General features: G+C 54.0%; 1 long non-coding RNA gene across 6 annotated transcripts in view; it reads left to right on the forward strand.

Annotated features, from left to right (window-relative positions):
* LOC118633076 overlaps window positions 1–15,537 on the forward strand; it is a 269,140-nt gene that overhangs the window by 133,125 nt on the left and 120,478 nt on the right. The gene's annotated exons all lie outside the window — the stretch shown is intronic.

Below are 15,537 nucleotides of genomic sequence, written 5' to 3' on the forward strand. Positions count from 1 at the left end.
GGGCTGGCTGAGTGTGGTCCTGCTGGTGCCAAGTTCGGGGCCTGTCGGGAGAGGGTGGAGGAGGTGAGCCTTCAGCTGATGAGCTTACTTTCTTCACTTGTCATGATAATACGATAGAATGTTCTCACAAACTGAGCAACAGTCCCGTTCCTTGTATGTAATATGCACAAGGAGGTGAAATACTGCAGAAGGATATGAAATGGAACTCTTGTCGGTGTGGCCCTGTGGTTAGAGTGTCAGTCTGAGGACCAGAAGGGTCATGGGTTCGATTGCAGGTCAAGAGCACATCCCAGTTACCCTGCCTTTTAAAGGCCTTGTTAAAACATTCCTCGTGAGCACTGGCTGGTGTGGCCCAGTGGGCTGGGCGTCCTCCGGGGTCCCGAGAGGCTGCCGGTCTGCTGGGTCCCCAGGCGGGCACAGGCCTGGCCCGGGGGTGCGCAGGAAGCAGCCTACTGATGCTTCTCTCACTGTCCCTCTTCCTCTCCCTGAAAAAATCAATAAAAATCTATTAAAAAGTCCTCCGTGCTGCTGATGGCCACTGGCCATGCCACTATTTGAGCACCACAGACCTAGGCAGTGGCTGTCAAACTTGAGCACCTCAGAATCAGGTGGAGGGCCAACTGGCTTCTTAACACTCCAGGGACTCGCGTCGCCCCAGAGAGGGGTGCAGCCATGCCAGCGGGGCCTGGTCCTTGGCCGTGCTCTCGTTCTTTGCCCAAGCACCCTGGCCACCGTGCCCCTCCACCAGAGGTTTCGATGCAGTGGTTCTGACCTTTGAGAAACCCTGATTTGGGGGTGGCTATCATCGTTGTTAGGAAAACAAATAGAAAACAGAAAACCCAAACTGTGGAACAGAGGAAGTGTCTCCTGTTTGCTAATCTGGTATATGAAGATGTAAAGAGGACCTTGGCCCCTGGGCCGCTTTCCCAGATGTCCCCGATGCCAGACTCATTGTGAGAATCTCTGTGACTAATTTCTGCAGCTAAGAAATTCATCCTTCCTTTTGAGACACCCTTGTTAAGTCTGCTGAAGGTACTTGGACCTTCTCCAGAGTCGGAGGAAACTGCGTGTCCTCCTGTAGGTATCTCCCCAAATGCCTAACTTGATCCCATAATGTACACATTTTGGTTTGTAAAGGTCTGCAAAAGATGCCAGGGGTTGGATACAGTTTTGAGCTGATGAGCTGTAGCAGTAGAACATGGCAGACAGAACCAAGGGTCGGCTGCACTGTGTACACACAAGGTGCCCAGAGCCGCGGGGTCCAGGCCCCACTCGGTGGCTGACAGTTGATGTAGAGAAGTGTGTGGGGAATAGAAGGTGTTACAGTGTAGAATGGGTGAAAAGGCATGTCAGGCTGCGAAGCACGTGGGAACGCGTCATGGCAGTGGTGCAGGTGGAGCAGGGTTTTGATGGGTGAACAGGAGTTCCTCCAGATGGTTCCGGAGGAAGAATCGCGTAGGCAGAGGCAGTAGCGAGGGATGCGTTCAGCTGTGCCTCCTGAGATGTGTAATGTATGGGGATTCTCTGAAGCTGTGTAAGGCATGACTTCTGAGTGGGAAGATTCTGGTGAAGCCACTGTAGAATGTAGTTGTTAAGGCCCCCTTGATGAAATACCTTTGGCAGAGTGAAAGTATTTTACAATGGACCAAGGGCTGTAACTTTTATATCTTACAGAAAATATTTTTTCCTGAAATTTTCGCGCTGGATCCCAAGTTCTTCCATAGTTCACGTGGGGCTGCCGGGCTGCCCGGTGCTTGAGGGACTCAGATGGTGGGGGGAACCGCCCGGGGTCAGGGTCCCCTGGGCCAGCATCCTCCGTCTTGTTGGACATCAGCGTGTTGAAGTGCTTCTCGGGGAGTCTGGGAACACGAGGGTTCCGGGCGTGGAGGGAAGAATGCCCTCTGGCGTCTGTGGGGCTTGTTGAACTCCCTCCCAGGCCCTGCGGTGGAGGGGTCCGCACGGCTCGGGGCGCCCTGTGAGGCAGGACCCCTCTGACAGCCCGAGCACTGATGGAAAATGTGGAGAGAGCTGAGCGTTGTGCCGAGCTTATTCGGAACCACTCACTCTGCTGGCTGCTCAAAAGCGTGTGTAAAAGAGAGAAAGGAAAAAAACAAACCACAACAAACCTGGTCTCTGAATTCCGGGCCAGTCTCCAGCGGGGTTTCAACCTCAGCACTGTTGACATTTGGGACCAGAGTGCTCTTTGTTGTGTGGGGTGCTGTGCATTGTGGGGTAGCAGAGGGACCCTGCCCTACTTACCAGGTGCCCATAGCACCCCCTCCCCAGGGCACCAGAATACTTTTAAAACATTTCCACCTGTTTCCCAGGGGCCAGGGTCACCTTGATGACTACCCTTGGTCTAGACCACAGGCCACTGAAGGGCACGCCTGATTTACAATGTATTCACCCTGAATGAGCCATGCTCGGCCAGGACATGGGGACGGAACACGCGAGGGCAGCTTAGAGAAGAGTTCTGTAATGTCTGCAGCGGAGAAGTAGTGAGTGAGCGCTTAGACAGCCCCCAGCACCTAAGTCCCAGTGCCCCTCCCACCCCGGCTTACCCGTGCGCTCGCAGGGCCTTCCGTTGCTTCTGCTGCATCTTTAAGATACGAGGGATCCCCTGGCTAGTGTGGCTCAGCGGTTAGAGCGTCGACCTGCAGGCCAGAGAGTCCCGGGTTTGGTTCCCGCTAAGGGCACGTACCTCGGTTGCAGTTTGTCCCCAGCTCCGGTTGGGGTCGTGTGGGTGGCAGCCACTTGATTTGTCTCTCTCACATTGATGTTTCTCTCTTTCTCCTCCTCCTTCTTTCCCTCCCACTCTATCTGAAGACAAATGCAAAATAAATAAATAAATAAATAAATAATGAGGGACAGGTTCCTTGGGCTGTTTATCTTTTCAAGACTCTTTCCTTCTTCTTTAAAAAATTTTAAAATTATGGTAAAATGCAAATAACATGAAATTGACCATCGTAGCCACTGTGAAGTATGCAGGTCAGTGTTTTAAGTAGTTCACATTGCGATGCAACTAAGTAGCCTGCAGAACTTTTTCATCTTACAAAAGTGAATCTGTATCTGTTCAACGACAACCCCATTTCCTCCTCTCTGCAGTTCCAACACTTTACTTACACACAGGAATGAGAGGGGTGCTCTAACAGGAAGACGCCAGGAGAGAGGCACCCCCAGACTCCACTCTGTGTCTGTGAGCCCACGGCTCCGGGCACCTCGTGGGAGTGGAGCCCCAGTCTCTGTCTCCTGTGGTGGCTGCTTTCACTCCCCGCTCCGCCCTCGAGGCTGAGCCGTGCGCCTGTGCCAGGAGCCCCGTCTTCGGGGCTGACTGATGCTCCCCTGTGTGTCCAGACCCATTTTGCTTTTCCTTCATCTGATGATGGACACTTGCATTACTTCTACGTTTTGGCTGTTGTGAATGATGCTGCTGGGAACAGGGGTGTATGATATCTTCCTTCGTCCCTGCTTCCAATTAATTTGGCTACATAGAAGTGGAATTGCTGGATCATATGGTAATTTTATTTTTTTCTTCCTTTTTTAAATGTTCTCGCCTTTTCTTAGTCAGTGGCAGTGGAATCCACTGTCCTCCAGGTCCATTCGCACCCTTCCTTGAAGCTTCTCATGACACCATGCTGCCCCATTTCTGCCACCCCTCTTGTGTCCGTGGACACTCAGATGTTGTTGGGGACCAGCACCGGTGGCCAGTCATTTGCGTCCATGGGCCGGTGGTTCTCAGCAGCCATAAATAGCGACACTTTGATCACTTTGTCCCTGGGAGCGTGCTGCTTCCTGACCTCTGCATGTGGGAGTGCAAGGCCTGCCCGCCTCCGCCCGCCTCCGCCCCGTGCCACCTGCATCGAGGGCACGTCCTTTGCAGCTCTCTGCGCCGGGAGGGGAGGGTGTCCTCCAGACGTGAGGCGGCGCTGCTTCCCCGTGGAGCCTGGAGAGCACGTAGCAGCTCCGACCTGGAGGCTCGGTGCATGGCTCGCCCTGAGAGCCTGTGCCCCGCACCTGCTGCCCTGGGGTCTTCCAGTGGGGTGTCGCCCGTTGGGGTGTGGGGGACGGGTGGGACTCATCGTTTACTTCCGAAAATTTCAGTTCGGCATTGACATTCTCGGTGTAAGGAGACAGGACAGCGGAAAAGCAGTATGTTGGAAAGCTTGTATCTATGGAGACTGCTTTTTGCTGCCTGTTTTCTTTTCCAATTACACTGAAACCTCCCTGAATCTCATAATTCTGTTTGCAGACTGGGCCTACCAAGCCGTGTGCCTGAGAGCCAGATCCTGGCTGTCAGCCCCTGGGTGTCAGTCACTCCACAGGCCCAGGGAGGGAGAGGCTCAACCTGTGGGATGAACTGATGGGCGTGGAGGGAGCCTGGAGAGGGGGCCAGAAGCTGGAATCCCTGCCTGTTGTGCTACCACCGCCTTTCGTGAGGATCCCCTGCTGAGCGCGGGGCAGAGTCCCCAGGGACAGTGGGTGCCGAGGGCCCACAGCCTCGGCAGATCGCTCGTGAAGGTGGTAGATATGTGGAAACAGGACTAGTCTTGCTGTTTCGCTTTTTTTTTTAATCCTCACCCAAGGATATCTTTCCATTTATCTTCAGATAAGAGCGGGAGGGACCAAGAGAGAAACATCATTGAGAGGGACACATCAACTGGTTGCCTCCTGCCTGACCCAACCAGGGCCAGAGACGAACCGCATTCGAGGTACGTGCCCTTGACTGGACTCATCGGTCCGCGGTCGATGCTCTGACTGCTGAGCACACTGGCCAGGGCTCGCTGCTTCGTGTCTGTGAAAGTGATCCAAAGCCCCAGCTCCTTCAGGCCAGTGCGGCTCGTGTTCGACTTGGCTGGCAAAATAAAGGAACATGGGGCAATATTTATTCCTTCATTCACTCAGAAACAGATTTTTTTAAGAGCCAAGAATCAAGGGCTGCTGAACAAGCCAGAGCGTTGTTCGTGGGGTCCTCCTGACGTGCCCCTCTCGTCCCACGTGGAACCCAGGCTTCTGCGTACACGTTTTCCTGAAGGTGTCAGCCAGCTGATTCCTGTACTGGCTTTTATCTCTTGTTTTGTAGAAATATTAGAGATAGGTCCCAGTGCCAGACTCACACAGAAACACTTTTCTTCTGAAAATAAGCCATTGTTATTGTTTGAATTCGTTTTTATTTTCTACCTGCCTCAGAGGACCACGGGAACTTTCATGTGGGTGCCTAGTACTCATTCTCTGCGGTGGGGCCTTTCCCTCGGGACCAAGCTCTTTTTCTGTCTGCAGGGAGCCCTGTCCTTGGAGGCAGCTCCTGTTTTCTCCACTTGCCTTTTGGTCTCGGTCTCCTGTGCTGTGGCCGGAGCAGCAGTCCCTGGAGTTGCAAGGTGTCTTTCTCTTGGTTCCGAAAGGACTCAGGGTGCTCTGTGAGCAGATGCTCATCCCAGATGTGAAGGGAAGTCCGTGCCCCCCCATGTGGCCTGAGGTCCCTGCTGGGTTGAGAGCGGATGGCCAGTGCAGGGTGGAGAACACTCAAGAGCCCTGGGGTATCTGTGCGCCCTGTACCATGCCTCCTGAACTGGGGGAGCCCAACCGAGACGCTGTTGCCTTTGTACCCTGAAATCTGTATCATTCATGATTTGTTTTCATTGTCATGCATTCTTAGAAGTAGAATTATTGCATCAGAGAGACTGCAAAATTCTAATGCCAGCACTCTGCCATGGCAGTACCAAGTGTGTCTCCTACCATCTTTGTGTTTGAAGGCTAGTTTCCCTAAACACCGCTGGTAAGGTCATTCTGTATGAAAATATTCCCTAATTTCATAGATTAAAAATGGAATTGTCTTCATTGACATGGTCTTGATTGGTGGTGGGCTCACCTTCTTTTTCCGTGTTTTGGATACGTATCATCTCAGACTTATATAAGGTCAGGTCATTGTAACAGACATTCTGCATCACTCCGCGAGCACCTGTCCGTGGGAGACAGGCCCCAGCAGGCTTGGCCTTTCTGCTCCTTGTGCTCTCGTCACCACTTTGGGGACGGGTCCAACCTGGCTGTGACTGCAGCAGAGTCACGCGGTGGGGTTGATTGAGCTGGCCCCCGACACCTTCTTCTCTTAGTGTCACAAGGGTTATGTGAGTGAGTTCATAGGGTTTATGGAAATGCATGACATTGTAGAAGGGGCATTTTATTAAACCAAAACTGGGATTTCTGATTTTATGAGAATGAGTCATCCTTGTGGGGACAATGGAATATTTGCAGTGTGGGCTGTCATGTACAATGTAGGAGGTGCCCCTCGGACCGCGAGGTCCTCCACTGGTTAATTTGTTCCACACAGAAACGACTCTGTGGTGAAAACAAGCTTGGAAACATGGGCTTATACCAGGCTGACTCTAAACTCTGTTTTATTTTTAACTACAGGACTTCTCAGGTTTTAATGTGCATTGTCGACTTCAGAGGGATCTGGAACATATGGAGAGTTTTCCAAATTAGACGTTGTCCATGGAATGGGGTGGGCATCGAGGAGCAGTGCTTTTGGCTTGTGCACAAACCCACCAGGAATCCAGCTGGGAAATCTTCGTGGGAATAATCAGAGATTCCTACATGGCATAAACCCACACTCCCGGAGGGTCAAGTTCAGAAATGTTTCCTAAGTTGTAGAATGAAGATGTGTTGATATATGTAGAGGTTTCCCCTTCCCTCTTCTTGCTGCTGCTGCTGCTGCTGCTGCTGCTTGTTGTTGTTGTTGTTGTTGTTAGTCCTCACAGGAGAATATTTTTCTGTCAGTTTTTTTAGAGAGAGCGGAAGGAAGAGAGGGAGGGAGAGAGAGAGAAAAACATGTAAGAGAGACACACATCGATTGGTTGCCTCCCACATGATCCTGATCAGGGCCGGGGATTGAACCTGCAACCCAGGTATGTGCCCTTGACTGGGAATTGAACCTTTGACCTTTAGGTCCTCAGGTAGATGCTCTAAACACTGAGCCAAACTGACCAGGGCACCCCTTGCTTGTTTTATTTCCTTTTCTTTTTGGTCTGAAAGCCTATTACTTTAAGGTCTTAAGAGAAAAATAATAACATAACTGGAAAGTCATGTGTGTGTGTGTGTGTGTGTGTGTCTGAGTGTGTCTGTGTGTATCTGTGTGTCTGTGCGTGTGTGTCTGGGTGCACACTCGCACACGGTGAGCACGTACAGCCAGGAGGTAACTCCTGCTGTGGAAATGAGTATTGACTGCTTTGGGAACAGCTGTGTTCCGGGGAAAAGGGAGCCACCCTGTTGCTATGTGCTGTGTGACTCTCGGTCTTAAATATCCCTGACAGCACCGGTTCAGTGTGGTGACAGTTTTGTGTTAGTTGGTGAACGAGGACAGACCGAAGTTAAGTTTCTTGGCCTCAAAAACTTATAGTTTAGTTTGAAGAGGGGAGAGAAAAACAGTGAAAAATAAAGAAAAGATGGTGATATGTAGATACCATTTTAGAAGTTGAAGAAATGTTGTAAAGCTGAGCAGATGGGTTGTGACGTGGTCATCTTGTGCCTGGCGACCCGAGACCAAAGGGCAGAGGAGAGGGGGCCTTAGGGGCCTGTGAGTTGAGATTGAAACTGTTTGGGGTCATGAGCCCCTTTGTGAAACTGGAAATCTCCGTGTCTGTGCCCACTTCTCCCGCACCCAGAATCATGTGTCAACGTTTGTCACGCTCACTTCTACTCTGGCACCTCCAAGAGATACAACGTTGTGATGAAAGACGTCCTCCCGCCCCCAGTTCAGGGCCGGTGGCCCCAGCCCCATGCGGTGCGCACAGACCCCGCCTGTGCAGGGCGGCCGAGGGGCCTGCATGGCCCGTGCGTCTCCTTCGTGGGCGGACATGGCACCATAGTGGGCACCTGCAGGGCATTTTAAAGTGGCCCCTGGCGCTTCTGGGGCTGGGCACCCCGTCCAGACTCCCGCTTCAGGGGAGGTTGGGCCTGGAGCTGAGCAGGCTGGAGAAGCAGAAGGTGCGCTGCAGGTGGGGTCTCCTGAGGTCGCGTCCGGCCCAGGACTCCTCTGACTGTCCCGCGTTTTCTGTCTGGGCGTCCTGTTTCTTCACCTGGACTGCAGCCTCCTCACAAAGCAGACTCTGATTCTTGACCTTTCGCTCTTTTCTGGGACTTTTCTCAGAGTTACTCTGTGATTTTTTAAAAAGTACTGTGTAGGAGAAATGTTGATTGGGGTGTTAGGTCTTTAAATACTTCTCAGAACCTAAACCGGAGACGTGTGAAGACAAGTGATCGCAATGGAAGCTGCCGGGAGCTCCGACATGGGCCTGGCTCCCGTCGGTCCTGGAGCTGCAGCCGGGACGTGGGCCACCGCCCCTCAGGGAGGCACGAGGTGCAGGCAGGTGAGGCTCACCTTCGCTCACCTGCAGCCCAGGCCTGCCCCACCAGCCGGCCGGTCAGGAGAGAGCCCACCGCGGGCCAGGAGATGCTGTTCCGGGAGAAGCAGGCCCGCAGGGGTGCGGAGACGCGGCTCCCCGGGAGGAAACCACAGCCCCGAACCTGCTCGGCTCTGTCTGAAGAGCTACGTGTTTCTAACAGGAGCTTTGGGTAGTGTAGGGCCTTTCCCCCTGCACAGCGGGGTCATTCCAGGGCCCCTGCCTGCTCGCGCGTGGTGGTGTCAGAGACCTGACATGCCGGGAAGCCTTTGAACATTGTTATTTCTCGTGGTTAGAGTTGTTGCTCTGGTCGACTGTGTGCGTGACAGTGACAAGCACGAGGCGTCCCTGCCCTGTTCTGATGGGTGGCACAGAGCGCTGTGTGTTCAGGGAAAAGCATCTATCAGTCTGGCACCTGCTACTTGACTCGAGTCTCACAGACGGGACTCCAGTGGCTGAGCTGGCCGAGGGGACTGGCTCTGTTCAGGGCTCTGGGGAGTTGAGTTTAGACTCCACTTCCCCCGTGGAAGGGTGAACTCTTACATACGAATTTACCATCATCCCTGATTTACTCTTTTTATGTCAGGGTGTGGGGCATTAAAGACAGCAATTCACTCTTGTCACTGATTTTTATTTGTTTAAATACGTAAGGATCCAAAAGAACTGTAGCAGGTGCAGGGCGGCCAGGGAGCTCTGGCCACTGGAATCCTTCAAACCCGCTACCGTTTTATCCATCTCACTGCTCAGACTCGGGTACATCCTTGGAAACCGCAAAGAACAGCTCCTCAGCCAAATTCTGTTTAAAAAAATTGTTTTACACGTTCACATCTTCTGTCAGAGCGGAGTGTTGACTTGCTTCGAAGGCTAGACTAGGGAGGAGCTACACACTTCAGCCTGAGGAAGGTGCGGTGCCAGAGTCCTGGGCGGGGGCCGTGCCTGAGGGTGCGGCCAGGCCGGCAGGAGCAGGTCTGCTGTGGGCAGCTGAGGCCAGGGCTGGGGTCCCAGCGCCAGCACAGGCCCTTTAGGTGGAGGTCAGCCCACCACCCAGTGGAATGAGGCTGTTAACCAGGGAGGGACAGGAAAAGGAAGCTTCCGCAGGGAGAAGAATGAGGGTCACTGGGCCAGGGCCCAGGAGGGGCGCACCATTGTGCTCTGAATGCAGGGAGGGGCGCAGGGTCAAAACCTGGCTTGGGTGGAAAGGCAGGGTGGGGGAGAGGAAAGTGTGTTGTTCAGAGCCGGGAGGAGAAGGAAAGTCACTGGGTGGGGCAGGGGCCTGTGGTGCAAGGCTGGGGGGTGGGGCTGGGCTGGATTGGCTTCAGGGCTGACCCTCTGCAGATCTCAGCCCGTCCTCCGGGCTCTAGGAACCGATGTTTCTCAAGGACAGTGGTACAAGTACCAGCTCTTTGAGGATCCTTTCTGACACCGTGGTCGGCCCTGCAGACGCCTGCTGCAGGCCCTCAGCCCCGCAGCCCCGCAGCCCCAGGGAGCTGGGTGACCGGCTGTTAGGCTCGCTCAGCTCCCGTAGCTCAGGTGATGACGAGGAGCAGGCCTGGAGAGACTGGGGGTTTACATTTAGTCTGTCTCGCTTTCTGGTTTTGGTTTCCCATGTTACGTGTACAGTGAAGTCAGAGTGAACATGTGGAAAGGAAGACTGTTGGCGAAGGCAGAAGCTTTGGGTTCTGAAAATGGCCCAAGGTCCTAGGGTGTCTTCATGAAAACGTCGTCCCCATTGCCCTTTGGGTGTGCTTGCTCCTAGTGAAGCCAGGACTTGGCAGTGTAGAGGTCTCATGTATCTTGAACTTATGCACAGACTGATGGTTATTTTGGTTGAAATAACCATCCAGACCGGACAGAAGGGCCATCTGGGACCAGATGGACCAGGGTTGGAATCACTGTGTACCGCTTACTGGCTTGGTGACCTGGCAAGTCGCATTAACCTTCTGAACCTCAATTTTCCATCCGTAAAGTGGGAAAGAGTCGTTGTGAGCACTGGGTGTGGGCAGCCCGTGGCTCAGCCCGTGCCTGGCACAATGTGAACGGTCGTGTCCTCCCTTCCCAGGGAGCTGCTCTCTACGGAGTGGAAAGTACGTCACCCAGAGAGTCGGCCACACAGGCACTTCCTGGGAGGTGTGTCCTAGCACGTGGCTGCTGCTTCGTGGCTTCTCTTTTCCTTGAAGCCTTTTCTGACCCTGTTCGCCAGCCAGGGAGTGAGCCTGGACTGCGCTCCACTGGAGATTCGTGAGGCACTCGGGAGCGGTGTCTTCCTGTCCGGGTGCTTTCACGTGGCTCGTCGCGTGCCCATCGCCTCCCGAGGTGACCCAAGCCACCGGGAGGCGAGGGCTGTCTCCTGATCTCCCCTCTGGCCCTCACCCCCTGCAGGCCTCCTCCCACCAGGCGTCTTCTCGATGCCTCCCTGGGAGGAGCTGCAAGTGTGGGGAGGGCGTCTGCGGAGGGGTTTCCTGTAGTGGGCGGGTCCGTGGCCCCGGCCTGTGCCCCTGGTGGCTGTGGCTGCATAGTTGCTCCAAAGTCAGCTCACCAGTGACCTGTACAAGGCGTTGTCCTGTGGACGTTCTGGCCCGAAACATGTCGCTCGCTCCCCGCACCCAGCGAGCTGGGGAACAGACAGACACCAGAAGGCAGGCCCGAGCGCCTCTTCCAACGCGGCAGAACGCAGCGCTTCTGGAACCCGAGCAGGTAGTTCCGTCCTTCAGACACAACTGCGAGGCTCACGTACAGAAGGCCTGAGAGTGAAGATTGAAAATTTGATGTTGTGAATGAAAGTGTATTAAATAAGGAACCAAATAATTTCTAGGGTAAATGCTAAAGGATAGTACCGTGCAGATAACTAGTCATTTTATTTTTTTTCCCCTTGAACTTGGGATCCCTGCATATCACACACAAGCATCAAAGCCCAAGATTTAAAAATCTGTTACTGAATCTATTCCAAAAAAGCAGGGAAAAGCTACCAATTTGTCATCTGTTATAAAATTTCATAACCTTTCTTTTTTTGATATTTTTGTACTATTATTCACTCGGCTTGCAATACCATGCCAGATTTGCGCCTGCTCATTTCACTCCGTGTGCATGGCTGTGGTCTGTGTCTTCTAAGCGAGGATGCTGGGGTTGAGTTAGCAACGCTGGCATCGCTCGCGCTGCAGAGTCCTCGTCGGGCGCTCAGTGGTTTGAGGCTGGCTGTTTTGGGGGGTGGTCAGGACGGAGCCAGTTAAAAACATGAATCGCCTCCTTCCCGGGGTGGTCTTTCTCTGTGGAGATGTGGTCAGTGTAGCAGGGAGTTTGAGCAAACCTCTCCTGTCGCTTCCTGTGTGAGCCTAGACAGGGGAGAACCAGGCGTTCTCATTTCCTACGCTGCCAGGTTCATGGCTTCCCAGGGAAACAGAAGTCGCTTGGAAAGATTTTGAATTTTGTTTGTCACTGGATATGCAAATATGTATTGAGGAATGCTGGTGACGGGCTCGTCTTGGGGTTTTGGAATAAGGAATAAGCTACCTAATTTCGTGCTTTCTTAAATGAAGGGGATGAGAAGGCCCTCCACCAGGTGAGCCCGAGGGGGCCCTGTGGAGCTGTTTAGTTGTACTAGATAATGATGCTGCTTGAACACAACGACTTCCTTGGAAAGTCTTACTTTGAGGGTTTCACCGAGTTTCAGCTCAATATTTAGTTAACACAGACGAATCATTATGGAACATGTTAATTCTGTTTTTCCATCTTACACCGTCAGTCTACATTCCCTTCAAATACAATGCTCGTTCGAGTCTGCTACTAGCATCATCCTTACTTTATTTCTGTCTCAGTGTTCCCTGCTGCCCAGACCTCAGCAGATGGGCAGGGACACTGCGGACCCCTCCTCCTGCCCCACCCCCCGTTCTCACCAGCCACCCAAGCGCCGCGTTCCGCCTGGCCGCCTGTTCTTGGCACAGGCCTCTGATTCCTGAAATGCTTAGAACAGACCAAAATGGAAAAAAAGGTGTTTCTCAGGTAAGCCTGGCCAAGAATGTATTTTTTTTTCCTTAAAAAATAGTTTGCTGCTGCTCCCCCACCCCAGAGTGGTGAAGGCAGATACAGTCCCCAGTGTTCCTCGTTGTCCCATAGAAGCGAGGTGTCCACCGGGTCTGCCCCACTGGAGGGCGAGGGGCCGGGAGCGGTGGACAGAGTGCTCGGCCGCAGCCGCACTGCCGTCCACCGCCTTGCCCGGCCATGCTCTCGTTTTGATGTCTTCTCAGGTTTGCTGGCTGCAACAATGCAAACAGCAAAAAATGTCAGCCAACTACTGTCTGCGTGTCCGCACCAGTCCCCAGAGTTTCAAAGGGAGGTTTGATTGGTTCTGTGACTGTGCAGTGGGGTGGACAAGCCAGAGCCGTGCGGAGGGGACTCGAGTGGTGGCTCCGGGAGCAGGGTGACAGCCCTTCCTGAGCACACCCTCCACGGCCTGTGGGGTGTCCCGGCCACCTCTGGCCGTTGCTTCATTTCCTTTGACTCTTCCACTTGTCCTGGGTTTTGCGACTACCTCTTGGCGAGGGCTGTCGTCAGACAGTTTCTGCCGGAGCCCTGAGCTGCTCTCCGGGGAACTTCCCGGGGAGGAACCCGCCGCGACCTGCGAACGAGACGCCCTGAGCTGCGCGGCTACGCGGGCCATAAGAAACCGCCTTCCCGACCGACCGGAGGGCGGACCGAGCTGTTTGGCGAGAGCAGCTGGGATTCGCTCTGAGCACTGACTGTGCCATGGTCAGCACGGGCACTGGTGTCTGTGTCCCCGGCCTCGGTCAGAGCGGGAGTAGTGGGGACAACGCCGCTGTGTAACCAGAGAGGACTTGCAGAGGACTTGACAGTGTTTCCCTTCGAGGTGGGCTGCAGACATCTGAGCTTTCAGAAGACCGCCCTGGTGAGCACGGTCCTGAGGGCCAGGAGTGCTCAGCCACCGTTCCTCGCATGCAGAAGGGACAGTCTTCTTTTCCTGTGTCTGGGGGGGGGGGGGGGAGGCGCCCTTCCCCCTCAACACAGTATTTATTGACCTGGTTAGAAGCCGTGATTCTGCTGCTTGAAGGTGTGACTTTTCTCTGCCTTAGGTCAACCTCTAGACCAGCTCCTCCTCTCTTCACCTCCAGATGGCAGGCTCCAGGGGGTCCCTGTTTCTCTTGGGCTCTGGGTACTTGTTTTCAGGTTCCTGGAAGATATCTTCACACAGATTCCCCTACTCCCAGATCTCTGGCTAGGCTTCTCTGAGGGAATTGGTGTCTTTTGTCCCGCTCACCTCCGCACTTCCCACACTCCATCCCATCTCCCAGGCCCTCCGGGCAGAGTGAGGAGTCCTCCTCATTGTCCCCATCCTGTCCCACTGCCCTTGCTCCTCCTGTTCACGGAGCTTCTAAAGCCTGTAATGTGACCTGCGCTCTCTCACCCTCCTCCCCTTTTTGCTGGGTTCTTCCTCTCACTTAGGCCTTCGGGTGTTTCGCCCTTGTTATCCTGGCTGCCGGCTCTGCCTCTGTACCCCTGTGGGTCATCTGCCTTATGCCGTCAGCTTGTCAAGAACCTCGGTAGCTCCTTTTATGTACAGAACAGCCCAGATCTTGAGTGGAACACTGGGCCTTCTGCGGTCCCCCTGAAAACTTCTGTGCTGCGTTGCTCTGGTTCTCCTTAACCCCTACAGCCAGACCCTCTGCCCAGCCCCCCGAAACCGCTGACATCTTCCCATCAGGCTGCTGCCACTTTTGTCCATTTTGGTTCATTCGTCAGTTTCTGGTCTCTGCAGTCACAGACTGAGTCCTGTCTGCCAGGCCGCAGGTGATGCGGACGGCAGTGGCTCCGGTCTTCAGGGGCGTCTAAGGGAAGAGTCAGATAACAAACCCCAGGGAGCATGGCTGAGTAAGTCAGGGTGATCCCACGCAGACACTGCATCTGGAGACAGTGAGAGAAGCGAGGCAGTTGTAGCTTGTTCGTGGGTCCGAGAAAGACTTTCCAGGGAGGTGTTGTTTAGAGAAGGTGTGGTGGGAGAGGAGACCCTTCCTGGCAGCAGGACGGCCCGCAAAGGCCCAGAGGTGGGAGCGGGTGAGCCTTACATGAGTTTTTAATGTGTTTTCCATGTGTCCATTCTACTGCTCCTATCAGGAGCCCCTGGTGGGCTCAGCTGTCCCCTCTGCCCGCCGTGGGCATCGGTGCCCGGGTGGGCTCAGCTGTCCCCTCTGCCCGCCGTGGGCATCGGTGCCCGGGTGGGCTCAGCTGTCCCCTCTGCCCGCCATGGGCATCGGTGCCCGGGTGGGCTCAGCTGTCCCCTCTGCCCGCCGTGGGCATGGAGCACTCTGGTCTCCCTTGGAGCACCCCTCCATTCTGCCTCACATTGAATTTGTTGACTGAGTTTCTTTGGAATATCTTGAGACCTGTGACTGTACCCCGCACATTTCATCCTTCCTCTGGCATCTCCCACAAAAGAGACTGTAGCTAACAAAAACATACAGGTTATTTGGTGAATTACTTATTGCTGTTTCAAATATAAGTAAGTCAGTTGCTCTGTTCCTTTGGCCAACAGTGGAGCTAACATCGTCTCCTCGCTCCCCTGACCCCCTGGCCCCCTGGCCCCTGGCCCTCACGGATCTTGTCTGTCCTCACGTTGACCTGCCTTTTCAGAGCACCCGTTCCCCAGTCAGGCCAGGAGGAGCTGGTGTTAGTTACTCTTGTCCTTCGGCCTCCTGTGGGGTTGGGGCTGGCATCTGAGGCGCAGGCCTTGAGCTCGGAGTGGAGGTGGGTTTCTCCAGCCTGGGCAGACGCTCGGTGAGCCAGCGTGTGCAGCCTGCTGGCCTGCAGACTCGGGTCCTGAACGGCCACACGATCAGTTGATGTGGCTCCGCAGTGCGTGGTTGACTGAAGGTGGTTGTGATCCTGGGAATTTGTTAAGAGTTTAATTTAGGGCCCTTCATGTTGGATGAATGTCATGGTGGAGAAAGAAATTAGGGCAATGTAGAGATATTCATAAATCTCATGTCCTTTTTTGGTTCTTTTGTTCCTAAGTGTTTTGGCTGCCTTGCCCAAATGGAGTTTCACTTGGAGGCCCCCTCCCACCTTCAAAATGAACGAAAGTTGTGTTCTGATGGTCGACCAGGGGCATGAGTTCAAAGCTCCTTTCTTGTTT

The sequence above is a fragment of the Molossus molossus genome, unplaced genomic scaffold (genome assembly GCF_014108415.1).
Source record: "Molossus molossus isolate mMolMol1 unplaced genomic scaffold, mMolMol1.p scaffold_m16_p_18, whole genome shotgun sequence".
Classification (NCBI taxonomy): Eukaryota; Metazoa; Chordata; class Mammalia; order Chiroptera; family Molossidae; genus Molossus; species Molossus molossus.